Below are 15,709 nucleotides of genomic sequence, written 5' to 3'. Positions count from 1 at the left end.
TGTCATGCTTTATTTCATTAAACTTTGCTTAGTAGTGTGCTTTGACTGACAGAGATGTCAGGAATCCTATCTCTTTTTGTGTTCTCAAAATGGAGTTGAATGCTCATGAAATTCTTTTGTTCGATGTCATCATAATCTTCATGAAAAATGTACACTGTCTTGTTTGTCTTCCATAGTTGACCAGGACCTGAAACATAGTAGGTTAGCAATAAATGTGTTAGATGAATAATCCAGACCAAAGTTATTTATCAAATGTGATTGCCTTATTATATGTAATCTTTTGTTCCCAAGAGAGGAGATCTCATTTACAACATGATGGTGTTGTAAATAGGCAAACTGATGAAGGAATAAGCTAGAATCATCCAAACAGGTTCTGTGGGAACCCAATTATCAAGTAATAGCTGTGCTGCAAAGGAAAGGTACTAGAAAAAATACAAGACAAAGATAGACATTTGGCAGGAAGGAAAGAGTCCAAGACCAGGCCCTTCAGCCTGTTCATATTTGGAAACTTTGATACCCTTGTCAGCTCTAAGAAAATGCAGGATGATCATTCATTAAACTTTCAAGAGATTATTGAACCTAGTCAGTAATTCTATTGAGAAACACATTGTAAGAATGGACACTTACATTTGGATTAGTATTACTTGGGAGGGAGTGCATGTGCATTCACGGGTGGAGGTGCCGGTGGGTGTGTGCCATGGAAAAAGCGTAGAGGTCAGGTGACAATCCAGTTGTTGCTCCTTGCCTTTCCATGCTGTTTGTAAGAGGGTCTCTTTGATGCTATAGAAACCAGGCTGGATGGCTCAGGAGAAGCTTCTGTTTCATATCCTGGTAGGGTGTTCTGGGATTACAAATGCCTACATTATTACCTCTGGCTTTCCTGTGGATTCTGGAGATCCAAACTCAGATAGTCAAGCTTTTGTGGAAAGTAAGTGCTTTACCCAGTAAACCATCTCCCCAGCTCAACCTTTTTTTACTTTTGAAATAATATTTAATAAACCTATAAAAATATGAGGATTTCTGAGCCTCACAAGAAAGTAATTGAAACTCATCTATAACAGTTCCTGCTACAAACACAAATGTTGGAGCTGGAGAAATGAGTCAGTGGCTAAAAGAAATGACTTATGTATTATTCTTAAAAGCTTCGTGTCTTCTTCAATATCTTTGTACATTTGTTTTCATTCAGACTGACATTCTATTTGACATTTTTTAGTCTTGACTATTGTTTTCTTACTGACTTTTTGAGGATTGAATTTTTCTACTCTCTTTTACAGTCTATTATTTCTATGAATATTTTTGTGTGTGACACTTCTTTGGATATATGGATATTGTTAGTGCTGTGCCAGTGGATTAATACTTGGTTTGTCTAGATCCATGGGACAAACCATGGATATAACTGGATGGTCTTAGAAAGTTTGACCTCAATCTTATGCAAAGCACAAGCTTGAGGTTTCACATGGTAAAGAAAGACAGATCTTCTCACACAGGGGCCCTTTCTAGACCCCTATCCTCAAAGCCAAGCAGAGAGAATGTCCCTTGTTTTCTTGTAGTGGGTAATTATTTTTTTAGTAATCTGGCATTCACTTAGCAAATATTTTAAGAGTTTCCACTTCATACTGAGATGATCAGTTTCAACCTCTGAGAGACCTTGGGTCCCCAAACCAAAAACTCCCAAGCAAGATGCCCAGAACCACAGATCTTTATAGGGAGATACTCACCAACTCTCAACTTTGCTGATATTTTCAGTTCCTCTTTTGTCTTTGGCATCTGGGGGTTTCCTTATTCTCCTGTAATTACAGCCACATAACTTTTAATAAATGTATTTTATATAGCATGTATAGTTTTAAAAATCTGTTATGTGTATTGGTGTTTTGTCTGCAAGCATATCTGTGCACACATGCATGACTGGTGGTGCCCTTGGAGTACAGAAGAGGGTGTCAGGTCTCTCCAGCCAGAATTTCTGTATCTTTTTTTAAGATTTACTTTTTAAATTTTATCTCTGTGGATAAAAATAAATCTGTATGGATTTATGTATATATGTCTGCATGCCACATGCATGTATAGTGCTGGAGGAGGCCAGAAGAAAGCACTGATCCTCTGGAACTTCAATTAGCTGCTATGTAGGTTCAGAGAGTTGAATCTAAGGCCCAGGAAGAGCCAATGCTCTTAACCACTGAGCCATCTCTCCATCCCCCAATCCCTGTACCTTTAAAGTAGGTCTTGGTATCTGGAAACACAAATTCTTCAACTTTCTTTTGTTCTAAATTGGACATGGCTATTTCTTACCAACAGATGACAATTGTTACTTTTTTATGCTCCTAAAATATATATATGAACTATATTTTTGAACTAACTGTGCATGAGCAATATATCCAAATATATGCAGTCAGCAAAATTTATACTGCACATTTGTTTAGTAATCTACATATTTCACTTAACTTGACTATTTTCACACATGCTGAAATTGTCTTTCAAAAAACTGATGTTTTCACTCTTTCCAAGTTATTTCAAGTTGGTAGTAAAGTTACAAAAATTATGCAAAATGGGGGCTTCAAAGATAGCTCAGTGGTTAAGAACACTTGCTATTCTTGCAGAGAACTATAGTTCAGTTCTCAGCACCATATGGTGGCTTATAATCATCCAAACTCCAGTTCCAGAGGATCTGACTCCCTTTTCTGACCGCTGCAGGGACAAGTCCCACATGGTATACATGCATGGCAAGCAAACACTTATACACGTACAATAAAATATTTCAAAAATTATACAAAATAATGCCAGGCGGTGGTGGTGCACGCCTTTAGAGGCAGGCGGATCTCTGTGAGTTCAAGGCCAGAGCTACACAGAGAAAATTACACAGAGAAACCCTGTCTTGAAACAAAAATAGCTGGGCATTGTTGGCGCATGCCTTTAATCCCAGCACTTGGGAGGCAGAGGCAGTGAATCTCTGTGAGTTCAAGACCAGCCTAGTCTAGAGAGCGAGCCTACAAAACAATACAGAGAAACCCTGTCTCAAAAAACCAAAAAGAAAGATAAAAATATTATACAAAATAACTTTTCCTACCCTTTATCCAAAGTCCCAGCTGTTAACATTTTACATTTACCTATCTTTTCTTTATATATGTCAGGTAAGTGCTCTACCACTAAACCACATCCCTGGCCTCCCCCACTCTTACACACACACACTTTAAATGATCAGTTTTATGTTATTTATGTTTTGCATATCTTACCATGTTTTTAAAAGAAATACACAAAAGACATAAAGAAACACTTGAAAGTTTGAGTGATGCCACTTATCAGCTGTTGTGCTAGAACTCCACTGGTTCCTCCTTTGGTTGGGGTCTAGCCTAAAACTAAACAATGAGATTTCAGAAATGTTTATAAAATACAGAGATATGTCTTTCTGTGAATGTGGGTCTCATTCTTCTGGAGCTGGAAATAAAATGGGCAAAGATGCAATAACTGCCTTTTGGCTAGAATTTTATTACCAAAAAAGTTCAGATGCATTATATTAAGAACTATAAAAAAAAAGAAAGAAAGAAAAGGAGAAATGTAGAAATCAAGTATATACTAGATGTTCATGGCCCTGAAAATGACATATCCACACAAAATCTTATGAACGAATAATTTTTTTTTGGTTTTTACAAGACAGGGTTTCTCTGTATTGTTTTGGAGGCTGTCGGTCCAGCCCAGCCTCGAACTCACAGAGATCCACCTGCCTCTGCCTCCCAAGTGCTGGGATTAAAGGCGTGCGCCACCACCGCCCGGCTATGAATGAATAATTTTAATATGAGATAAAATTATGGATTCCATCCTGAGAACTACAAAATATGGAACCTGCCCTCTCAAGTGCTCTTTGCTAATTATTAGGTGACTTTATTGTATTGTCTTAGTATTTCCTTTTCCTTCTACATTGTGGTGGAATTATCACTCTCCTTATATTCCTAGTATGGCCCTACCACCATGAATGAAGTATTATGCCCCACACCTTCATCCCTGCTTCTGTCACGTGACTTGCTTTGGCCAATGCTTTGTTGACAGATAAGACAGAAGCAGAGTTTGAAATAGACTTGCACATTGAGAGGTGCCCATTTGCATCCCAGCTATCACCATGAGAACATGATAGACACATGCTACAAAGCTAAGTCTCCTGATTTGCCCCAGATAAAGGACAGCTGAAGTTGGGTGCTTCCATACTTCATATAGCCGTTGAGGCCCAGCCAAGGAAAGTGCACAGACTATAATTATACAATATTAGTAGTTTTCACAAAGTGAACACATTCATATAATCACTGCCCTGATAGATAGTGAGAACCTTAATACCAGAGAAGCTCTTCTCATGCTGCCCATCATTATTCACTCCTTCACCAGAGGCAAACATTATCCATGACTTTTAACACTGTAATTTATTTTGTTTATTTTTAAATATGTTCTAACTGGAATAAGACACAGACTTTTGTGTCTGGCTTTTATTCAACATTTTTTAAAATTGTGGTGCTAGCGATCAAATGTAGAGTCTTACACGTGCTAGCAAGCACTCTGCCCTCATTCAGCACAATGTCAATGAGATGCTCCCAGATTGCTATGAATGGTTAACACTTTCTTCATTTTCAAGCTTTATAGTATTCTTTTGTAAATGAATATAATACAATGTATTCTCATGTTGGCACACATTAGGATTATTTCCCACTTAAGCTATCCTGAATAATGAAAACTCCCATATATGTGTTTTGGTGAGCATACTTATGCATAATACTCTGATATTTTGTTTTCTTTTTGTCAAACTGACACAAACTAAAGTCATTCAGGAAGAGAAAACCTCAACTGAGAAGTTGTCTCAACCAGATAGGTCTGTGGGCAGGTCTGTGTCTTGATCTAATGTTTTCTGTGGGAGGGCAGTGCCACCACTGGGCAGGTGGTCCTGGTTTGTGTAAGAAAAGTAACTGAGCAAACCATGGGGAGCAAGCCTGTAAAGAGTGTTCCTTTACAGTTTCAGTCTGCACGGAATTCCTACCCTGACTTCCATCCATGACGAACTGTGATAGGAATGCATCAGCCAAATAAAACTTCCTTCCCAAGTTGCTTTTGGCCAAGGTCTTTCACAGTAGTAGCAACCAAACTAAGACAAATACTTAGGAAATTAATTGTTGTGATGTTGAATAAAGGCATTGGTTAACCATAATAGATACTGCCAAACAGACTTTCCAAGTTATGCCAATTTGAACTCCCACCATAATTACATGAGGTTCCTATTTTCTCTAGAGTTCACCAACACTTGGTATTATTAAACTTTTGGTTTTTTTTTAAACAGGGTCTTTCTATGCAGTCAAAAGTTGGTCTGAAACCTCAGCTGGCATCAAAGTAGCAATTCTGCCTCACTTTCCTAAAATGCTGTGATTACAGACATGTGCCACCATGCCCAGCTGAACTTTCAGATTTTATAGATTTCAGAAGATATGAAATAGTATCTTGTTTTGGGTTTCATTTACATATTTATTATGATTAATCAGCCTAAATAAGATTCCTTACAAGCATACAAACCCTTGGGTGTCCCTTTTTGTAGATGAAAAATCTGTTCACCTAAGATCAGAAGGTCAGCTAGGCAGATCACGAGACTGACAGCAAGAGATGCTGAGCCTGAAAAAGAATGTTGTGTCAGCTCAGACCCAGCCTCGTCAATATCATTAATAAATTCAGCATGCAATGTTATTCTGGTATAAGATACTGAGGCCTCAAACTAATACCCAAGAATTAGGTGATTGCTTGTATACATGGCAGTGTGTTTGCTCAGATTCATGGGTTGTTAGATACCACGAAAATGCCAGGACTTCTGCACTCTGCAGACGCACAAGCTTATAAAAGAGCTTTTGCAGATGCCACGAGTCAGAAATTCATGTAAACAAAAGAGTGCTGGTAGATTAATTCTCACCATAAACCAGAGCTTCTCAGCATTCCAGTTTCTGATTAAAATACTTCCTACCTACAAGAAAACAGTGGGTTTTAGAGAACTGCATTCAGAGCACCAGCACAAAAGAGACCCAAATAGGAGTATGCTTCTGCACACAATACAAACGGATCAGTCACAGGATGGGAATAGGACATGACCTTGGACCAGGGCTTTCTCTCTCTCAGCAGAGCTCAGATGAACATTGACAATGTCACCTAGAGACAGTTCTATTTTCAGTGTTTCCTGCCCTGGATGTAAGTGGCACTATCCATAGACGGGAGGGGGGAATGGGGGAGGGAGGGGGAGGGCTAAGAAGGTGAGGGCTGGATGGGATAGAAAAGGGAAGTGGAGAAGTGAAGGAGCATTCCCTCTGCTCTCTGATTGGCTCTTTGGGTGTCTTGTAAACATTTCTTGGTTATCTGTTTCTCACCCAGATTCATATCTCACTACAGAGCTCCCTGGTCTCTTTTCAACAAACTATGCTTTCTCCGTGGGGATCAAAGTGGCTCCTGGGATGGTCTGTGTGTAGAACTCACTGCACAAGTGAATCCTGGACCACGTGAAACCCTATCTTAAAAACAATAAAAAAAGATGATATAACACCTATAAGATTAGGTGAAGTGGTATGAATAATGTAACCATTGTGATGTAGCATTGAGCTACTGCACAGGCTAGTTGAACACAAGCATTGAGGTAGCAGGATAGATAGTTTATCTAAATTCAGGTGGCTACTAAGTCACTGATGATGGGTTGGTAGCATACACAGCATGGATGTTCTGGTTAAAAGACAATCCATACCCAAGGCAGGCCAGAACAGGACAGTGTAAGATCTCATCTTTCTGCTTGGAATAGTGTGGCATTTAGAACTTAAAACTGCTTATTGCTGAAATTTTTCTTGTAATGTTTGTGAGCAAAGACAACTATTGAAAACTAAAACTGGCAAACAAAACATGACAAAGGCTACTGTGTTTCCCCTCTTGGTTTTTTAAAAACGCCCATAGTTTTATTCTTTATGCTGAGGGTTGAAATCAGAGCCCTGCTCATGGCAAGTATGTGCTCTAACACTGACTCTCATGACTTAAAATAACGAGGGGTTTTCTTTACTCTCCGAAACATGTTAAGAAGTTTTGAAAGGCCGGGTGGTGGTGGCACACTCCTTTAATCCCAGCACTCGGGAGGCAGAGGTATGCGGAACTGTTACAGAGAGAAGCCCTGTCTCAAAAAAAACAAACAAAAAAAAGTTTTGAAGGTTTAATAGATTTTCTTGTGGATCTGTGTTCTTGGGACATTTTGAGGGATAGTTATTTTAGTCTTTTATGTTTACTGTGGTCAATGTTGGCAAATAGTGTTTTCCTAGGAAATTATTTAATGTTTTTCTGATAAGCTTCTCTTGACTTGAGAAAAGTAGTAATTTTTATTTAGTGCCACCCGGCTCCTTGGTATCTTTCTAATACCCTTTTCATCCCTAATTTTATTAATTAGGATTGTCTGTCTACATCTTTTAGCTAATTTGGCAAAAGGTTTTTCAATTTTGTTGATTTTTCTCAAAGAACTCTTTGTTTCATTTATTCTTTGTATATTTTTTGCTGTTGTTTGTTTCTATTTTATTGATTTCAGCCCTAGGTTTGATTTGGGGGGTGGTTTCCTAGACAGGGTTTCTCTGTGTAACCCTGGCTGTCTTGGAACTTCATCTGTAAACCAGGCCAGCCTGGAATTCACAGATATCTGATATCTGCCACCTGAGTGCTGGGATCAAAGGTGTGCACCACCACCACCTGACCAAACAAATGTGTGTGTGTGTGTGTGTGTGTGTGTGTGTGTGTGTGTGTGTGTGTGTGTGTGTGTGTTGAGACTTGCTTTGTGTCCAAGTATGTGATCAGTTTTGGAGGAAGTTGAGGTGCTGAAAATATATTCTTTTGGGTTTAGGTAGAATTTGATTTATAGTTTTTTAGTTTTTGTCTGTATGACCTGAATATTGGCAAGAGTTGGGTATTGAAATCACCCACTATCAATGTGAGAAGGTCAATATGTGGTTTTAACTGTAGTAGTGTTTCTTTTATAAATTTGAGTGCCCTTGTGTTTGGTGCATAAATGTTTAGAATTGTACTATCCTCTTGATGATTTTTTCTTTAATGAGTATGTAGTGTCCTTTCCTATTTCTTCTTATTAGTTTTGGTTTGAAGTCTATTTTTCAGATATTAAAATGGCTACACATTTTTTATTCTTGGGTCCATTTTCTTGGAATACCTTTTCCCATCCTTTTACCCTGAGGTGATATGTATCCTTGATGGTGAGGTTTGTTTCTTGGATGCAGCAGAAGGATGGATCCTGTGTTCTAATCCAGTATATTGGTCTGTCTCTTTACTGGGGAATTGAGACCACTGATATTGAGTTGTCAATGAACAACGTTTATTCATTCCTGTTATTTTGCTGTTTCAGCATGAATTCTCCACATATCCCCATAAACACCCCTTTTGATTTACGGTTCTAGAATTATTTATTCATTTTGTCTTCTTGGGTGTGTTTAGCCTCATCTTGTCAAATTGAAGTTTTTTTATTTTATTTATTTATTATTAATAAATATACAGTGTTCTGCCTGCAGGCCAGAAGAGGGCACCAGATCTCGTTACAGATGTTTGTGAGCCACCATGTGGTTGCTGGGAATTGAACTCAGGACCTCTGGAAGAACAGCCAGTGTTACTTGGTCTTTTTCTCTTGCAACTTTTAATGTACTTTGTTCTGTACATTTAATGTTTTGATTCTTATTCTTATTATATGACATGAAGAACTTCTTTTCTAGTTCTATTTGGTGTTCTATATGCTTTATGCACCTTGATAGGCATCTCCTTCTTTAGATTGGGGAAATTTTCTTCTATGATTTTGTTACAATATTTTTGTGCGACTCAGTGGTGGCACACACTTTTAATCCCAGCAGAGGCAGAGATAGGCAGATCTCTATGAGTTTGAGGCCAGCCTGAGTTACAGAGCAAGTTCCAGAACAGGCTCCAAAGCTACACTGAGAAACCCTGTCTCAAAAAACTTTTTTTAAAAATGTAGTAGAGTCACACTGTGTATATCAGCTACTCCCAGGCAGGCCTCAAATTTAGTAGTAGTTGACCAACATATAATGAACTCCACAGGCTTTGTGTGTATGCGTGTGCTTTTATTTGATTCCAGTTTGGTGTAGAGTTTTGTTTGTTTTTTCTTTTGGGGTATTTTTTATTTTGTTTTCTTGGTTTTAATTGCTATATTTGGCTTTTTTGAGAAAAAAATTATTTAGGTGAGTAGGGAGGGGGAAAGGATCTGGAAGGATTTTGGGCAAGAGGAAGAATGTGATGAAAATATATTCATATTTAAATTTTTCATTATTTCATTAAACTGTGCTTTCACAGACTCCAAGGGATTTACTCATATCCTGTTTAAGGTGCTTGAGCATATTGATAATTGCTATTCTGAGGTCCCTGTCTTGTAATTCAGCTATATTGCATTTCTTGGAGCCACTGCAATAGGGTTACAAGCTTCTAGAAAAGGCATATTGTCTTGGCTGTTTGTGTTTTTGCTCTGGGATCTAGGCATCTGAAGTTATGATGCTTGAGGTGTTTCTTGGTGTTGGTATCTGGGCTTGTCTTTGTTGGACGGGTTTCATTCTTTTGTTGTTGTTGCCCTATGAGTCCTCGGCAAGTGTCATGGTTGTTGGTCGCTGATACACAGGCTTCTGCAGATCCTTGGGTAACAGAGAGGAATGGAGATGGCTAGAAGGGAAGGCTGAGAAGTGCCCCCCTGGAAAGAGCTAGGGGTGCAAATATCTATAGCAAGAGTCCCATGGAGGTAAAGTGGGAGGAAGAGCTCCTACTACAGGACTAAGGGTCTGGATGATAATGACAAAAGAGCAGGAAGGATAGTGAAAACTGAGTTCCAACCCAGTGTGGTCACTGGGGGTCTCTGGTAGAAAGTATTTCTGAGGAACAGTATGAAAAGACTGGAGATTGGCTGGAAGAGACTGCTGAGAGGTTTGTGGAGAAGAGCTAATCTGGGTCTGTACCGAGAGACAGAGTTCCCAGGGAAGCATTCTCCAGCTAGTTCTCCAGCCGTATATTTCTTTTTGACAGCTGCTTCTACAGAAACTCATAGATGCCAATAAGTTATGTTTTAATCATTGCTATTCATGATGTTCTGCAATTTTGGTTTGTTTTACTTCTGATTCAAGAATTGTTTTACAAAATGTCTGAAATTTCTAGGTAGAAGGGTCTTTTGCTGTTCATTGTGTTATAATTCATCCTTTTATTATATTGTCTTCACAGAGTGTTTATACTAGTATTTATTTTAAAGTGGTTGAGGTCTTAATATGTCATAACTGTTCACAGATGTTCCCCTTTGTCACCCAGCAGACAGTGCTGTGAATCACCAGGTCTCAGACAATCTTCACTATTTCCCTCTTAGCCCAGCATCTCCTCCTTATGGGACAGTAGAGCTGATGCTATACTGCTTGATCAATTCTAGGTCCCAGCTGCTCTCCGCACTCTCACCCTTCTGATTTTATTGGGTTGTAGCTTTAGAGCTAGCTCTTCAGGTTTCAGATATTTATCTCCCATTTACATGTAAATTGATGTTTGAGCTTTTCTGTCTCGTGAATGATGCTGTAGGTGAAGGCTGGGGTGATTTAATTGATTCCATTGCTGGTCTGTGTCGTTTTTGAGGGATTGTGGAGGGATTTAGAAAGCTGCCGTTATTCTACAGGAATCAGGAAGCTGCGTGCTTTCTTTTTGTCATATCCTTTTGTTGCTATGTTTCCTTACCTTCTGCTCTCCACTGGTTTAATTGGGTTCTCTTTTTGGTTTGTACCTTTCTAAGGACATTGGAGTTTTAGTCTATTTCTGTCCTCTTAATAATAACCTTTAAAGTATAGTGTGCATTTGTGTTGATCCGTGCCACTGCCTTCCTCCCAAACAATATAAAGACCTTGGATGTGTAGGTGCCAATCATCTTCCAACCACAGGACTGCTCTTTCAGGAGGCAACACATGCCAGGTTGCTAGTGGAACAAACAAAGAAAAGGAGGAATCTGGAACCCCTCTTCTAATGATTTGCGCTTTAGTGGGGAAGATAGGTGAGATCCAAATTTTAAACGTGGTATATTGCTTAGTATAAAGTACTAAGGAACAATAACGAAGAATGGTAGGTGTTGTCAGTTACTTCTCTGTTGCTATGACCTAACACCTGAAAGAAAAAAGTGAAGGGAGGAAAGGTTTACTTTACATTTAATGTTTGGAGACAAGCTCTTACTGTGTAACCCTAGCTAGTCTGGGACTTACTATGTAAACCAGCCAGCCTCAAGCTCACAAAGATACACCTGCCTCTGCCTCCCTGGTGCTGGGATCACAGATGTGCTCCAACTATGCCCAGCTTTGAAAGCTTTCTTTCTGCTCCCTGTTTCAGAAGGTTGCTGTCTACCTTAGCAGTGAAGGCGGCAGTGAGCTTCAGAGCAGCTGATTGCATGACTAAAGGCAGACTGGGAAGCAGAAGCTAGACTGGAACCAGCATGGGTATGGAATTCCTGTAAAGGCCCACTGCTTAAGACTTAAATTCTCAAAGAGCTGTGTGGTGTGTTTAAAGAACTGGGACCCCGCCTCAGTGAAAGGAGGAGGGCAGCACGGTCAAATACAAAGTCATTAAGCTAACAAGGAAACCACACAGAACCTGTTTCCATAGTAAATGTTTTGGCTCTCATCTTTTTTCTATACCCAGTGCTAGGTACAGAACCAGGGAACCATGCATAAGAGCTCAGTGCTATACAAGCTGTATCCCATCCCTAAGAATTTGGCTTTTCTGTCATTCTTTTCTTTTTTCTTTTCTTTTCCTTTCCTTTCCCTTTGTTGTTGTTTGATTACTTGATTGTTTTTTGAAACAATACAGTTCCAGTACACAGCTCTGGCTGTCCTGGAACTCAAAATGTAGACCAGGCTGGCTCAAACTAGACGACATCCACCTCCCTCTGTGGTGAACTAAAGGCATGCACCACCATGCAGGCACACATGTAATTTTAAATTTAAAGTTATATACCTGGATCACATTATTGTTTTATTGAAGTGCTGCTGTAAACTGCTTTGAACAAATTTAATTTTTCCCCCCTTTCAGCACTGTAAGTTGAAAAGTCAGCATTCTGTAGGAAATAATGGCAGGTAAGGGATCCCTGTTGTGTTCCAGAAACGTGCTTTTTCAGACTACAGAAATATACCACAGCTGACACATCTAAGCCTATAGAAGAAAGACTGGTGGGGAGATGGGAAGGACTCCAAAGCAAAGGAAGGTGATGGCACTGGATGATTACTGATTGATTCTTTGAAGCTGGCACACCATGGTCCCACAAATCTAAGAGCAAGGGGAAAAGAGGCTCTGTCCTGTGAAGGTGGGAATCAAGCCTGTCCTTACAAAGGAGGGAAGAACCAGCCGCCACTGCTCAGTCCAAACAGGACATAAGCAGTGCCCTCCAGTGGATTATAACAACAGCAAGGCCAGCTAGAACCCTCTTTTTATCCCCTTGACTCCCTTCTGCCAAAGTTCTGTGCTCTCTTCTCCTCCCCTCCCCATGAAAAAAAGAAAAAGCGACATTTTCCCCTCCTGTCTGCCAGTACTGTCCTTTTAACCTCATCAGATAGTGTCGCTCATATGCTCAAAAACTAAGGATGGAGTAACTTCTCTTAGCCAAAGTTCTCACAGTGGATTGACACTATGGCTTTTTCCATGAACCCTTCTGTTCTCCCTCCAGCTACTTTCTGTTCCCACCTCTAGCCCTTTTACCCCTTACTTTCCCTTTAAAGGAGAGGGGTGTTGGGAGGCTCTGCTGGCCAGAGGTTATAGTTTACCATAGCTTAGCAGCTCTCCCTAGGCTCAGCAAAATATGGAGGACTCCCTCCCCTGCCCCAGCGGGGGCTTCCTTCTCTATCTAGCCTTATCTGGAGGATGTCTCTAGGCCTGGATGCCTGACTTATGTCAAGGATAACCCTTGACACAGTTCCCTGTGAACATTCTTCACCTGCTTCCCACATAGTAATTAAGTAACATGCTCTGGTTATTTTCACAGGGTCATGTTGTTACTAATTCAGCTATGGGAGCATGTCACCTAATACAAAATAGGGTTTGCCCCAGCTACTACCCCAATCCTATATATCTCCTATTCTTTGGAATAATATTTATCTGTCTTACTGAAGCTGTCTCCTGGAAGGCTATTTCCCTGATGTTCACAGGCGTCCAAGGTTCTCTGTTGTTGCTTTTGCCCCTTTGTCCTCGTGGACTGGTGGCCAATGCCAGGAAAAAGGGGACCCATAGGGGGAGGCAATTATTACTATCTGTTGTGTGCACATGGTGTGTGGGGGGGCTATGGTGTGTTTGTATGTGTTATATGAAAGCAGAGGAGGACGTTGGGTGTCCTGCTATATTTTTCTCTATCTTGTTCACTTGAGACAGGCTCTCTCATTGAGCCTGGAAGCAAAACTCTGGCCAGAGATCCTCCTGTCTCTGTCCACCCTACCCGAATTCCCTGACACACAGTTGCTGTGGTTTGTAATCAGAGATGTGTGCCTGGCCACATCCAGCTTTAATTATTTATATCTGTGTGCTAAGGATTTGAATTCAGGTCCACAAGTTTGTGCAGCAGGCACTCTAATTAGCTGAGCCATCTCCCCAACCCTCTCTTGTCTGCTCCAGACAGCATTCTGAGTATACTCCAGCCTCTGTATTTGCTGTTTCCTGCCTTCACCACTGTGCTCAGATATAACCACATCACTTTATCACCATGTTAAGCAACAACCATTTCCAACACACTATATCTACTCAACTAGATTCGTGTATGCTCTGGTATTTTACATTTCACGTTCTCTGTATTTATCTACTTAGTATCCAACGGAGACTGGCTTCCAAACTCCTCCCCAGAATAGCCTAATATACATCAATATAATATTGTATATATTCTATATACATCCTCATCTTTAATTACTTAAAATACCTGACACAACATAAAGGTTGTGTGAGTAGTCCTTTTTTATTATTCTTTTTTATAGATTTTATATAAATTAGAAACAATCTTATTTTACATATTAATCCCAGTTCCTTCTCCCTCCCCATCCTCCCATGCTCCCCACTGACTCCCCATCCCATCCCCCATCCACTCCCCAGGGAGGGTGAGGCCTTCCATAGGGGATCATCAAACTCTGTCAAGTCATTTGGGGCAGGGCCTAAGCCCTCCCCTGTGTATCTAGGATAAGAGAGTATCCCTCCATGGGAAATGGGCTCCTAAAGTCCCTTCGTGCACTAGGGATACATCCTGGTTCCACTGCCAAAGGCCCCATAGACTGCCCAATGCTCCTAGCTGACACCCACGTTCAGGGGACCTGGTTTGGTCCTACGTTGGTTCCCCAGGTGTCAGACTGGAGCCCATGAGTTCCTACTTGCTCAGGTCAGCTGTTTCTGTGGGTTTTCCCAATGTGGTCTTGACCCCTTTGTTCGTCAGTCCTCCATCTCTGAAACTGGATTCCAGGAGTTTGGCTCAGGGCTTAGCTGTGGGTCTCTGTTTCTGCTTTCATCAGCTACTAGATGAAGGCTTTAGGATGTCATTTACATAGTCATAATTCTCATTATAGGGGAAGGGCATTTAAGGTAGCCTCTCCACTATTGCTTAGGGTCCTAGTTAAGGTCATCCTTGTGGATTGCTGTACAATTCCCTAGCGCTAAATTTCTCTTTAAACCTATAGTGGCTCCCTCTATTGATGTTTCCATTTCTTGCTCTCCTCTGTTCCTCTCCCCACTCAATCTTCCTGATCCCTCATGTTCTCCTCTCTCCTCCTCTTCTCCCCTCTTCTTTCTCCTTCTTCCCTCCCCTCTCCCACCATGCTCCTCATTTATTCAGGGGCTCTTATCCCTTTCCACTTCACTGGGGGACCATGTATGCCTCTCTTACAGTCCTCCTTGTTTCCTAGCTTCTCTGGAGGTGTAGATTGTAGGCTGGTAATCCTTTTCTCTATATCTAAAATCCATATATGAGTGAGTACATACCATGTTTGTCTTTCTGTGATTGGGTTACCTCACTCAGGATGGTTTCTTCTAGTTCCATCCATTTGCCTACAAATTTCAAGATTCCATTGTTTTGTTCCACTGAGTAAGTACTCCATTGTGTAAATGTACCACATTTTCTAGGTTCTGGCTATTACAAATAATGCTGCTGTGAACATAATTGAACAGATGTCCTTGTGGTATGAATGTGCATCCTTTGGGTATATGCGTAAGAGTGTATCTTGAGGTAGACTGGTTCCAGAGAAACCACCATACTGATTTCCAAAGTGGCTGTACAAGTTTGCATTCCCACCAGCAATGGAGAAGTGTTCCCCTTTCTCCACATCTTCTCCAGCATAAACTGTTGTTGGTGTTTTTGATTTTAGCCATTCTGACAGGTATAAGATGATATCTCACTGTTGTTTTGATTTGTATTTCCCTGATGGCTAAGGATGTTGAGCAATTTCTTAAATGTCTTTCAGCCATTTTAGATTCCTCAATTGAAAATTCATATGAGTAGTTCTTATATCGTATTTTTAAGGTAGTCATGAAAACAAAATTCAGGACAGATGTATTTTTTGTGAATATTTGTGATCTGTGATTGGTTGAATCTTCAGATATGGAAAGTGTGTGTGTGTGTGTGTGTGTGTGTGTGTGTGTGTGTGTGTGTGTGTGTACAGTCATACACATGCCATGGTGTGTATGTGGAGGTCAGAGGACA

The 15,709-nt window shown here is 40.4% G+C and overlaps 1 long non-coding RNA gene across 6 annotated transcripts in view; it reads right to left on the bottom strand.

Annotated features, from left to right (window-relative positions):
- Positions 1-7: 7 nt before the first annotated feature.
- LOC110340768 overlaps positions 8-15,709 on the bottom strand; it is a 38,941-nt gene continuing 23,239 nt past the window's right edge. Inside the window, exons 1-5 of one of the 6 annotated variants that reach the window (XR_005870436.1) lie at positions 14,388-14,429; positions 5,527-5,634; positions 1,719-1,787; positions 628-841; positions 8-187 (exon numbers count right to left, since the gene is read on the bottom strand). This is a non-coding gene — a long non-coding RNA (uncharacterized LOC110340768). Of the gene's footprint in view, positions 188-627; positions 842-1,718; positions 1,788-5,526; positions 5,635-14,319; positions 14,358-14,387; positions 14,430-15,709 lie in introns of those variants that run through there. The other 5 variants (XR_005870431.1, XR_005870432.1, XR_005870433.1 and 2 more) reach the window with 5 other exon arrangements.

Source organism: Mesocricetus auratus, unplaced genomic scaffold (assembly GCF_017639785.1).
Source record: "Mesocricetus auratus isolate SY011 unplaced genomic scaffold, BCM_Maur_2.0 Super-Scaffold_100022, whole genome shotgun sequence".
In the NCBI taxonomy this organism is placed as follows: Eukaryota; Metazoa; Chordata; class Mammalia; order Rodentia; family Cricetidae; genus Mesocricetus; species Mesocricetus auratus.
This window is presented reverse-complemented; position numbering and strand designations above follow the sequence as displayed.